Here is a 13,495-nt window from a genome sequence, read left to right on the forward strand (position 1 = left end):
GCTTATGCATGACGACAGCCCCTCCAACGCAGCCACCTCAACACCCACTGGTCTAAAGGCAGAACTACATGTTACACCACCAAAGAAACTGTAACTGACACGTCACCTGGTTTTGTGGATGGTGGAACAGGGAAGGGGGTCATTTTCAGAGGAAAATATGCAGGCAGGAGGAGGGTGCTTAGCCCTTCCTATGCCTATCAATTCCTCCCTGCAAATTCCACCTCCCATATACAGTGGTACCTCAGGTTACATAAGCTTCAGGTTACATACACTTCAGGTTACAAACTCCACTATCCCAGAAATAGTGTTTCAGGTTAAGAACTTTGCTTCAGGATAAGAACAGAAATCGGCGGTGCAGCAGCAGCAGGAGGTCCCATTAGCTAAAGTGGTGCTTCAGGTTAAGAACAGTTTCAGGTTAAGAACGGACCTCCGGAACGAATTAAGTACTTAACCTGAGGTACCACTGTATTCCTTCCTCTAGCCAGGATTATTCCAGCTTGACTGGTGGAATATCTGTAAAGAAAGAGAATTGATCAGCAGTGCATCTGTAGAGGAGAACCACCTAGTGTGGAAGGGGCTAAACACCCCTCCTTTCCCTCTTCACTCTTCTCAGAACCCTCCCAGCCTTTGCTTTGCAATGTGCAACTCTGCCCCCAAAGAAAACCAATTTTGCAGAAGCAGAGCATCGTGAAACTCTAGCCACATCCACACCGCATGTTGAAAGTACTCATGCACCACTTTAAGAGTCATGGCTTCCCCCAAAAGAGTCCTGGGGATTGTAGCTTGCAAAAGGGGCCACGGCTTGTTAGGAGACACTTATCTGACCACAAATCCAAGGATTTTTTGCAGCAGAAGCCATGACTGTTCAAGTGGCACATGAGCTCTTTGAATGTGTGGATGTGGCGCCCCTTCCTCGTCATTTCAAAAGGGAGAGTGGCAACGGGCTCCCCAACCATCTGGCCTTCATGGCCTGAAACCCAGAACTTGCTCTCTTCTGTTCCATTAGCAGAAGCCATCAAATGTTCTTTGCGGTCCTCCTCCTTTGCAGCCTCACACTGGGAACATTTCCCTTGGGGTGAGAGTCCCACATAAACTGAGCCTTTGAGATAAAACAAAGGGTGGGGGAACAAGGGGAAATGAAAACCCTGTGCTTCCACATAGAACATTTTGATGAGCATGAAGATCACCCTCCCCGTTGGACTACCCCTCTCCACCCCCTGCCACCCCAGGTCACATCTGAGCCCCCTTAAAGGAACAGGCCACTTGTTGAAGGATGTTAGAGAGGGCGTGAACAGCTGCATGGACAATGGCTAGAGTCATACCTCCCAAGTTTATCCTTGTTTATCAGGGATGTCCCAATCTGAACCTAATTTATTTTCCCCCCAGCAGATGTGCCAGAGCAACCTTGGCCAACCTGATGCCCATTATGGGAGTTGTCTTCTAAAACATCTGGGGGGCACCAGGTTGGTGCAAGCTGTGCCAAGGGGATGGAGAGATGACTCCAGTCCTTGCCACTTCCGATGTGTGTCCATCCATAAGTCCCCACTGTCCAGTTTTCACATTAATTTGCATTTATAGAATAAGACGTTTTTCTCCAAAAATTCACTTTTCGAAATTCATTTTTGTTTGTTTTTAGTTGAGAGCTGCGTGACAACATTTGGAGAAATGCAAAATCTGATTGAAAGCTGCCTTCCAATCCACACATTAATTATGGAAGGTGCAGATCAAGACAGCTCATGTTGGAATTTCTGAAGATGGGATTTCTCGAACTCCTCCCCCTGTACCACCAGGATATGTGGTTGACACAGATACTCCTGAGCCTTGCAAAATATCTGATGGGTGCATCTGTCTGGGTGATCTTTCGCTTTCCTCTACTTATGACAGGCTTCGGATTTTGGGTGTTATGGTGACCAGATGCAGAGAAGGACGGGGTTCTTACGGCACCTTTCAATTGTTGTGTAGGAGAGGAAATGTCTCCTGATGCAATATTCACCATAGTATATTCAAGGCAATACACAATAGGCCACAAATTAATGCAAACCATAACTCCTTTTCCCACCCCTGCATGACACGTTTCCAAGGGGCGACCTGGAGACCTGCCCTGCACCTTTAAATCACGGGTGACGTCTGCAAAATTCTCTGCATCTGAATTTCTTTCTAGATTTTGTTGATCCCAATTACTCATTCTTGCAAGCAGAGCAGCACTAATATATCAGCAACCCGGCATTCTTTTCTTCTTTTTAATTTCTGAATTTTGCTCAGGCTGCTGCGATTCATGTCTTCCTTTTGTTTTGTTTTCACTTACACATTACTGATGTGCACCAGTGCATATGTGCATTGATTAAATCGCAGCACAAAAAGGAATCATGATGCAATCACGAAAGAGCATCAAGATTACTTTTCTCTCTCTTTTTGGCACGGCATTAATCAATATGCGTATACACTGCCGTCATGGTATGTTAACATGGGGGCCTGGGGGCCTGAAAGGTGGCATGGAAAGAAATCCATAACATAATACACAAAGCCATAACTGGGGGGACAGGACTGGCTAGGGTTTCTGCCCTGGATGAGGACTACAGAGGGGCACCATTGAGGCTCCCAGCCTGTGTGTGTGTGTGTGTGTGTGTGCGCGCGCGCACACACACACGCGCAAATACACATGGGGAGGTGCCAAACTGGGTCTTTGACTCGGGTGAAATACAGTGGTACCTCGGGATGCAAACGGGATCCGTTCCGGAGCCCCGTTCGCATCCTGAGTGGAACGTAAGACGCAACGGTGCATTTGCACATGCGCGGGTAGCGTTTTGCCACTTCCATGCATGCACATGACGTCATTTTGAGCGTCTGCGCATGCGCGAGTGGTGAAACCCAGAAGTAATGCACTCCATTACTTCCTGGTTTCCGCAGAGCGCAACCCGAAAGCGCTCAACATGAAGCACATTCAACTTGAGGTATGACTGTAAAGCCTAGTTTCGCACCTGTAACACAATGAAATGGGAGGAATCTGCTCATTCCTTTAAATTACTCAGTGTAGTGAAAGGCGAGGCATCCCTGCCTCTTCTCGCCCCTCTCCTCCCAATCAGCTGCCTCACTGTGCAGAATCCAGCCTCAGCTGCAACAAAACATGTCTCTCCCATATTGATCATTCCCGCCACAGCAAGCGCTGTAACCTTCCAACGGTTTGACTTCGCCCCATGGGCATAGCCAGGATTTATATTACCAGGGGGTGGGGGGGTGCAGGAAACCCACCTGTCAACATCCTCTGTCTAGCAGATTTAGAATGAAAAGTCTCTACAACAGTTGTTTTAAATTACTTTCTTTTGACCCCAAGTGCTCAGAAAAACTTTCTACAATTTCTACTTTTAGTTAAGTATTTTTCTTTATTTACTTGATTCAGGAGGGGCAGCAGCCTGCTCCCTGACTTCATCCATGTCCCAGAGGCTGCTCCCACTGGCTATTCTGGCAGCCACATTCTGGACCTTTGATGGGCTAAATGATCTGGATCTTGTGGGTCTCAGGAAGCCCCTTTCCCCTTTCCTTACCTCTCCCTGAGATCTCATAAATGCTCTTTGTCCTTTCCCATCCCCCTTTATTTTTACAGAATGGACACCCTTGTCCCTCAGCCGTGCCCTGACAGTGCAGTGCTTTTGACATCTGCTGTGTTCCTTCCTCCTCTGTGCATTGCCACTGTCAGGTAAAGACATTTTTACTTTTGAAAAGCCTTCGCTTACGATAGGCAAAGGCCATCACTCAGAAGTTCCTCAGAGTTAGTTTTTCCTCTCCTTGGGGGCTGCTGGAGTGTGCCGTTTCCATTTACCGTCTTTAAGACTGCTGATATATTTACTGCTTTGATCACTGCATTCGTAGATGACTGAATAGAGTTGGATGGGGGGAGCAAGCAAATGAGTAACCAAATAAACGATTTCAATTATTCGTATCCCATGTTTCCATCGGGCTGATGTCCAAGGCAGCTTATGTAACAATTAAAAATCAATGCAGAAAAGCCTGAAACACATCATATCAATAAACCAATTTAGAAACTCATCAGCGTAACAACAGGTGGTTTAAAAAAATCCACAGCCAGCAAAAAGCTTTGGTGAGTTATTCTTTTCGTCTGCCCTGATCCTTCCAACATTATGCTTCATGTAGTGGTGGGGAAGTTCTATTATGATCAGAGGGAGAAAAAAAGAGTCTCCCTATCCATTTCTCAACACCATAATTGTCTACACCTCTTAGCATGTCCCCCACCCCCTTCCCCAAACTCTTCTTTTTTGTCAAACTAAAAAGCCCTCAACAGTCTAACTTCCAACCCCTTGGTCATTGTGGCTGTCCTTTTCTGCAACCTGAAGATTCCTCTTGTGCTTTAACTTGCCCATGGCAATCCATGCTCTGGTAACTTCCATATTAGACTGCTGCAATGCACTCTACATGGGGTTGCAGCTAGACTGGTGACTAGGAGTGGCTGCCAAGACCACATAACATTGGTCCTGAAAGACCTACATTGGCTCCCAGTACATTTCTGAGCACAATTTAAAGTGTTGGTGCTGACCTTGAAAGCCCTAAATGGCATCAGCCCAGTATATACCTGAAGGAGCGTCTCCACCCCCATCATTCACTGAGGTCCAGCGCCGAGGGCCTTCTGACGGTTCCCTCACTGTGAGAAGCAAAGTTACAGGGAACCAGGCAGAAGGCATTCTCGCTAGTGGTGCCCGCCCTGTGGAATGCCCTCCCATCAGATGTCAAGGAAATAAACAACTATCTGACTTTTAGAAGACATATAGAAGCAGCCCTGTTTAGGGATGTTTTTAATGTTTGGTGTTTTATTGCATTTTTAATATTTTGTTGGAAGCCACCCAGAGTAGCTGGGGAAACCCAGCCAGATGGGTGGGGTATAAATAAATTTATTATTATTATTATTATTATTATTATTATTATTATTTGGAAACATCAACAGGTTTGAAATGAGGCAACCAGATTATTGGCTAGGGTTGCCTTGAGAACTCAGATAAACCCCTGTTCTAAAAAATCTGGATTTGCTTCCAGTTCAATTTAATTTGCTCACACTGGAGTTTAAAGCCCCAAAAATAACTTAGGTCCCAAATATCCTAAAGATTCCCTCCTTCCCTAAAGACCCTCCAAGGTTTTAGGATCAACTTAGGGGACCCTCTTGGTAGTTCCACCTCCCTAACATATTCAGGGTAGTGGCAGCCCCTAAGTTGCAGAACTCCCTCCTGACAGAGGTGTGCTTGGCAACTTCACCATGCAGCTTTCAACAAATGCTGAAGACACACCTCTTTAACTGACCTTTGACACCTAAAAAGTGTGTTTTCAAGGCCCGCCGCATTCTTGTGACTGTCATCTGTTTTAACTGTTTTAAATCCTGGATCTTAAATTGTTGCAACCCACGCTGAGACCTTCTGGTGATGATGAGGTTGGTAAATTGTGATGCTGCTGTTGGCATCCATCTGTCTCGAGAGACAATGGAGTTTGCCTCCAGGGGAAAAGTCAAAGCAAAGTGACCTTCCCAGGGTGCAAGCCTGGGCAGTGTGTATGGGGGTGGGGTCCTGGGCTGCCCAGACAACAAGACCTTCTCAGTCTCGCTGATGTGATCCAAAGGAAGGCAGGGCAATACGTTTGGCACCAACTTGGCTGCAGGAATTGCTAGGTGGAGATGTACAAGGCACCATCCAACCACCTTGGGGACTCCACTCCAGATTTGTGTAGGGTTTACTCAGACACTCTGGTCCTAGACCTCCACTGCCTTGTGGAACATCTCTGGGGAATTATGATGAATAAGATGGTTTTACTGTACCTGGGGAGGCAAGGCATGGTGGCTTCTCACACCTGCTGCCCTCTCCCCATCCTTTTGTCTATTCCTTCACAGCACACCTGTTCATGACCACAGATTGGGGAGAGGGATGGAGAGGCAGGAAAAGGCAGGAGAGAACCTACTGCTGCCTCATCTGGTTAAAGCGGCGGTGAATCTAAGGTACAGGGGGAATCTCTCAATCGCATCCTAGCCGGTTTACTTATCTCAACACTCTTTGATGTGAGGTTAACAGAGAAGGGGACAAAAGGCCCCATTTGCAATTAGATGGAATCTCTGCACTGGAGCGCTTCAATTAGAATGCAGCTTTGGTTTACAAACATACACGAACACACACCTGTCTCCAGTCTAGCTGTAAAGAGAAATGAACCCCTTTTGGACCGAGGAAACAATGAAGTGGGAGAACGACTGATCTCAAAAGCAACGTTAAGTCTATTTTATGTTTTGCTGCCTCTTTTATGGGCAGAGGCTCCAGGTTATGCGGCAATGAAAGGTACAGTTCGCAGGATGCTTTGCAGGGAACCTTGACAGTTAAAAGTGGTGTGGAAGAGTTTTAAATGAATAGTGTGGGTAAGCCCTATGACACGCTGCAGGGCTTGGGTGGCAGATGTAGCAGGGACACAGGGAAGGCACCTTGTTGTAGAAACTGTTCCCTGGAAGCAGAATGCTTGAAAACCACTGCGCTTCTGTGTGTGTGTGTGTGTGTGTGTGTGTGTGTGAAAGAGAGAGAGAGAGAGAGAGAGAGAGAGAGATTTCCCCAGGATGAACATAAGCTTATGCCTTCTTCCTCGTCTTCTTCTTTTAAGTCCAATGAGAGAGAGAGATGTAAAGGTGCCACTGGGCTGTCTGCAGTCCATTCCCTCTGACTGCAAAACCCTCTCCTCTAACCATCTTCAGAAACTGGTGCCCGAGTTTGATTTTAATTTTCCTCTTCCCTCCAAGTCCCTTTTCCCTTGTGTGTTGGTTCCCTTGTGTGTTTCAGGGTTTTTTTTATAGATTGTAAACCGACGGATAGGGACTGTCTTGTTTTGGCTGCACGTACGCGGGTGGCGCTGTGGGTTAAACCACAGAGCCTAAGGCTTGCTGATCAGAAGGTCATGAGTTCGAATCCCCATGACGGGGTGAGCTCCCATTGCTCGGTCCCTGCTCCTGCCAACCTAGCTGCTCTGGTTTGCCAGAAGCGGCTTAGTCATGCTGGCCACATGACCCGGAAGCTGTACGCCGGCTCCCTCAGCCAGTAAAGCGGGACGAGTGCCGCAACCCCAGAGTCGTCCGTGACCGGACCTAATGGTCAGAGGTCCCTTTACCTTTAAGCTGTTCTGAGAGCCTTTTGGGCTGAAAAGCCAGGTACAAATGTGCCAAATAAATAAATAAACAATCCTACTGGTGGCTGCACTGTTGTGAAGAAATGGCACTCTGCTCATAGAATCATGAAATCATAGAACTGTAGAGTTGGAAGGGAACCCTGTGGGTCATCTAGTCCGATCCCCTGCAATGCAGGAATTTCAACTAAAGCATTCAGAGCAGTTGGCCACCCTCTGCTTAAAGACCTTCAAGGAAAGAGAGTCGACCAGCTTCCGAGGGAGACTGCTCCACTGTTGAAAGAAACCTTTAAAAAAACCACCCCCCAAAACACTTTTGTTCCACGATGAAGAACCAGTCTGTTCCGGCTTACTAAAGGCCCAGCTTTCCAGCAGCCATCAGATTATATATATATATATTTAAGCCTCCCTCCTGGGAATGTTCGGGAAGAAGAGAAGATCCCCAAGAGGCGCCCGTCTGCGCTCCAGGCCTTGCGCGCTGCTTGTAGAAGCGCCTTGCCTCTACTCTCCGGCTGCGCGCCTCTCGGGGCGAAAAGCGCCGGCGTCACCGGAGCCTCTCTCCGCGGTGGCGAGCGGGAGTCTGGGCCCGGGGCAGGATCCCACCTCCAGCCCCCGAGTTCACATCTGGTCCTGCTGAAACCCAAGCCGAGCCTGGGAAGCGCCGCTGCTTTGCGCGTGGCTCAAAAGAGCCATTTCACCCCCTTCCTCCTCCTCGCTCGGTCCCAAACAAGCTGGGGGGCTGGAGAGGCTCCTGTCGTCGGCCCCTTCCTCTCCTTCCTTCCTTCCTTCCCTGCCCGCCCTTGGCCCCGGGGGCAACGAGTGCCTTCCTGCTGCCCGCTCGCCCGGGCTCCCCCGAGCCTCCCTCTTTCCTTGCAGTCTGGCACCTGATTCCACTCCAGAGGGTCCGTAGCTCCTGTTGTCTTTTGGGTAGGGAGGGAGAGGGCAGGATCTGGTAACAAAGAGGACACCGCGCTTTGTGTGCGTTTCTAGCGCAGCTGGCGCCAGCTTTGCCCAACCTGGCGCCCTCCAGCTCTTTTGGGGGGACTAGAGCGAGATGAGCGCGGAACCCCAGAGTCGCCCGCGAGTGGACCTAACTGTCAGGGGTCCCTTTATCTTTACAGCTGGGGCTGATAGGAGTTGCAGTTCCCCCAAAAACTATGCCCTCCAACATTTATCCATTGAAAATAGGGACGTCCTATTTCATAATAATAATTTTATTATTTATATCCCACCCATCTGACTCAGTTGCCCAAGCCACTCTGGGCAACTTCCAACATACAGTGGTACCTCGGGTTACATACGCTTCAGGTTACAGACTCCACTAACCCAGAAATAGTACCTCGGGTTAAGAACTTTGCTTCAGGATGAGAACAGAAATCATGCTCCGGTGGCGTGGCGGCAGCAGGAGGCCCCATTTGCTGAAGTGGTGCTTCAGGTTAAGAACAGTTTCAGGTTAAGAACAGACCTCCGGAACGAATTAAGTACTTAACCCGAGGTACCACTGTATATAAAAACATAATAAAACATTAAACATTTTAAAACTTCCCTATGCAGTGCTGCCTCCAGATGTCTTCTAAATGTTGTATAGTTATCTCCTTGGCTGGGGGGATGGGGACACATAACTCCATAGCCTCCCACATTTCTCCGATGAAAATAGGGATGTCCCAAAGAAAAGCGGTACATCCTAGGATCAAATCAGAAATTGGGACGGGGTCTGTAAATCCGGGGCTGTCCCCAGAAAATAGGGATACTTGGAGGGTCTGCCCAAAACAACCAGAGGGTGCCAAGATGAGGAAGCCCTCTCTGGTTCCACACCACGGACTGACCACGAAAGTCATGTGGCAAAGGCCAGAGGATCTTAAAATCATAGAGTTGTAGAGTTGGCAGGGACCCCGGGGGTCATCTAGTCCAACCCCCAAATGAACGAATTCCTATGCCCCACAAATAACCCAGAGGTGCATTTTAAATAAAAGCACACATTCTACTCATGTAAAAACACGCTGATTCCCGGACCGTCCGTGGGCTGGAATGAGAAGGCGATTGGGCCGCATCCGGCCCCCGGGCCGTAGGTTGCCTACCCCTGGACTAGATCCTCAAGGTCCCTTCCAACTCTATGATTCTATGATCTCCAAAGAGCTCTGTCTTTTGATGGGATGAAAGAAGCACACACACCCACCCCGTGATTAAGCTGCCTGAATTCACCAAAGTCAGCTGATTAAACAAATCTGAGTTGATTAATTGCACGAGCTTAAATTAATCAATTAAATCTGCATCAAAATGCGTATGAATAAAACAACAGCTTTGAAGAATACGTCCATTGTTTCAGCAGATCACAATCTTAAGAAGAACGAAGAAGATATCCCTCTTCTAGGACTGTGGTTGTCAGCTGAAGCTTTTGTATTAAAACATAATTAACTTTTAATATGTGTGTGTGTATATAAATAAATAAAATATGCATTCCAATTAAGTACAGGGCACACCTTTTTTTTTTTAGTCAAGTCAAAGTTTGTTTGTTTCTAATCTGTTTCTCTTTATGACTATACTCGCAATTTATTGCAATACGTCTTATTGCTTATAGACGTAGACTTTGCATGGACAAGTATACAAAATATGCAAAATACAGTAGGTTATATATTTATGTGTATGTATCTGGATAATAATAGAATCATAGAGTTGTAGAGTTGGAAAGGACCACAAGGGAAAGTTAGATGACCCTTGTGGTCCCTTCCAACTCTACAATTCTATGATTATATAAAGGGAATCTATGACTGGGAGTCCTGAAGGGATTTTATCATGGATTCACCATTCTAACAGAGGGCCTGGATGCAAATAGCATCTCATGCTGGGAAGTTTGAGGAGGGTGACCAAGATGAAGAATGTTTGAGGGAGTTGGGTATGTTTTGCCTGGAAAATAGGGGACAGAGAGGAGACATGATAGCCATCTTCAGATATCTAAAGGGTTGTCACATGGAAGATGGAGCAAGCAGCTTGTTTTCTGCTGCTCCAGAGGAGAGGACCAATGCCTTCAAGTTGCAAGAAAGGAGATTCCGACTAAGTATCAGGAATGACTTTCTGACGATAAGAGCTGTTTGACAGTGGAACAAACTCTCTTGGGCGGTGGTGGAATCTCCTTCACTGGAGGTTTTTAAACAGAAGGTAAAGGTAAAGGGACCCCTGACCATTAGGTCCAGTCGTGGCCGACTCTGGGGTTGCGGCGATCATCTTGCTTTATCGGCCGAGGGAGCCGGCGTACAGCTTCCGGGTCATGTGGCCAGCATGACTAAGCTGCTTCTGGCGAACCAGAGCAGCGCACGGAAATGCCGTTTACCTTCCCGCAGGAGTGGTACTTATTTATCTACTTGCACTTTGACGTGTTTTTGAACTGCTAGGTTGGCAGGAGCAGGGACCGAACAACAGGAGCTCACCCCGTCACAGGGATTCAAACCACAGACCTTCTGATCGGCAAGTCCTAGGCTCTGTGTGGTGAGCCAGTGTGGTGTAGTGGTTAAGAGCGGTAGTCTTGTAATCTGGGGAACTGGGTTCACGTCTCCGCTCCTCCACATGCAGCTGCTGGGTGACCTTGGGCCAGTCACACTTCTCTGAAGTCTCTCAGCCCCACTCACCTCACAGAGTGTTTGTTGTGGGGGAGGAAGGGAAAGGAGAATGTTAGCCGCTTTGAGACTCCTTAAAGGGAGTGAAAAGTCAAAGCAAAGTGACCTTCCCAGGGTGCAAGCGGGATATCAAATCCAAACTCTTCTTCATCTTCTTCTGTGGTTTAACCCACAGCGCCACCCACGTCCCTTTTTTAAACAGAAAGTGGATGCCAATTTGCCATAGATTCTTTAGCTGAGATTCCTGCATTTGCAGGAGGTTGGAGTTGACCCTTGAGGCCCCTTCCAACTCTACAATTTTCGAATTCTATGATTGGATGGCCCCAGGTTCTAGGATTTTGATAGGGAGCATTGTGTTCCAGTGAAGGAAAAGCTCCTGCAGGAACTAGAGGCCTTTTCTTTCCAGCAGCAACAACTTCAATATCTCTCCATTAAAATTCCCATCCCGTCTTGGAGATGCCTCTGTTCCCCAGTGCCAAGATCTGTGGTGTAGAGGGTGTTCTTGGGCCCATCCTTACTTCTGCTTCTCCCATGCTTAGAAAACACGCGTCCGATAAGTTTTCCACTTGTCCCACGCTTTCGAGGCATGAGCCCGAGAGATTTCACACCAGAAAAACCACTCTTTAGCAATTGCCGTTTGCTCCAATTCAGCGCTAAACCCCAGGTTTCCCCAGAGGGGAAGTGCAAACGAGCTTTGGCTAAGCTCATCATCTCTTGGTTCTTGTGGTAGCCTGAGAATCCCAGGAGAACGCTGCTCCCCAGAGGGCCTGGAAAGGGCTCTGCTTGCCAAAAGACAAAAGAGTACTGCTTTGATGAAGACTTGCCAGGATTGTTTGGGAGATGGTGCAAGATTATTTCCAGGGTGGCGCAGCCCGAGACTTGCCCCAGCCATGGCTTCCTTCAGCTGCCCGCCTTTGGAGGAAATTTTATATTTTTTAAATTATTTTGACGGGGTGCCTGTTTCCCCTCTTAGTTTTGTGTTAGAAATCTCCAACACAACTCCTTTGCCGTTCAGTTGTTGCTGAGTTCTCCCCTTCCCCGCCTAGTCCCCTCTCCCTCTCTCCCTCTCTCCCTCTCCTGTCTTCCTCTTGAGTCTTATTATGCCAAAGGAAAACAGTTTCCAAGTCAAATCTCTGAGTTGCAGCATGCAGGCGAAGACTCATTTGACTTTCAAATCTCTGAGAACCAGAGAGGTATCTTCTCTTCTGATACAAACAAACATCTCAGGTAGAGGCAGCTGGCAAGGTGGGGGGGGGGGAGGTTGGCGGGCTGTGAATCCATTTTTGGCACTTTGTTTCAGTTTTAGGTTTCAGAGGGTTTTCCCCATCCTTTTATTATGGGCCCTTTCTGCTTTCGACAGCCTGTGTTCTCTCCACGCAGCTGGTGTGACCGCCACCAGCTTCCCCCTACTCCTTGCGCATCCTTCTTACATTTAAAAACGAGCAGGCAGGCAGAAATTCAATTGGTGAAGATGAGATTGAAAGCATCCTTTTTCATTTTCAACTCATCACCATTTGTCATCTTGTCTGAATTGAGAATGGCTAGCTTGAACTCTGGTTTCTCTCCAGAGGATCATAAACCATGGTTTGTAATGGGGTTGTTCAGACAAACCACTGAAAAATTTGAGTTAGCCACAGTGTGTATGAAACAACAATCTACAGTTGTTGATTCTCCGGTTGGTGGTAGCCTTGGATATTTTGTCTCTTCACCAACATGGCTTGGCTCCTTTGTATGAGTTGTATTAATGTATCTATGTGCTGTATTCAACTGCATTCTATATTGAATAGATCCATTAAATTAATGTTAAATTAATGTACTTAAGTTAGCCATGTTAAGTATAATTGGTTTAATTGACAATGAAATGGTGAATGCCTGTGTATTGCTGAAAAAGTTTCAACATGGGGATTTTTCATGGGGCTATATTAAAGCCAAGAATGGTCTCTTTGAGCTTTAACTGTGCTGATGATTAACTGTTGTTGTTTTCTGCTAGCTAACATGTGAGTGTTTAACCTTAGATCACATGGGAGGCTATTGAATTGCAAATCACCGTTTTGAAGGGAGTTGCCCTTGAGTCTTTTGTTCCCTGGCTCCATGGAGTAAGGATATGAATGAAGCTCTCCAGGAAAACTTCTTCAGGCAGAATGGATGCCGTTAGGAGAGTGACCTTTGCTTCTAGGTCTGTTTGGATTAGTTCATATTTTGTAACTTGCTAAGCCTATGTCTTGGACTGGCGCCTGTCTTATGGAGCTGTTTGGATGTATCATTTGATATTTTAATTCTGTTGTGAAGAAAGTTCTGCAAGTAAATTTTAATTAAACTTATGGGCCCTGACAATGTTTTATTTCCAAAAAGGAGTCAGTTTTCATGCACCCAGTCACTCCAAACTGCACAGTATACTGCACAGTTTGATTAAGCCATGTCCATTCATTTCAATGGGTCTAACCTATGCCTAACATTGGATACACCCTACCTCTGCTTTTCTCCCCTGACATAAGGACTAGAAACTTGCTTTTAAAAACAAAACAAATCCCTGAAAGAAGAGATGCTGGTCTACGAGCCAGCCCTCTCCCCCTCTCCCTCAGTCCCCAATTTCTATGTTTCCACAGCAATCCCACAAAACTACAGGGTGCAAGAAGTTCTGGGCTGCAGCGAGAGCTGTGAGCTGTGCTTTAGTACATTTCAAGGCATTTGCATTTAATTTAAAAACAGTGAGGAGGGGTCATTTGGATTCACCG

The 13,495-nt window shown here is 47.0% G+C and overlaps 1 long non-coding RNA gene across 1 annotated transcript; it reads left to right on the forward strand.

Moving 5' to 3' along the window:
* Positions 1 to 4,037: 4,037 nt before the first annotated feature.
* On the forward strand, positions 4,038 to 13,077 carry LOC310707513. Its single transcript, XR_014526530.1, has 3 exons — positions 4,038 to 4,096; positions 5,885 to 5,989; positions 12,776 to 13,077. It is a non-coding gene; the product is annotated as an uncharacterized lncRNA (long non-coding RNA).
* Positions 13,078 to 13,495: the final 418 nt, after the last annotated feature.

Source organism: Podarcis liolepis (genome assembly GCF_965112155.1).
Source record: "Podarcis liolepis genome assembly, chromosome: 5".
NCBI lineage: Eukaryota > Metazoa > Chordata > Lepidosauria > Squamata > Lacertidae > Podarcis > Podarcis liolepis.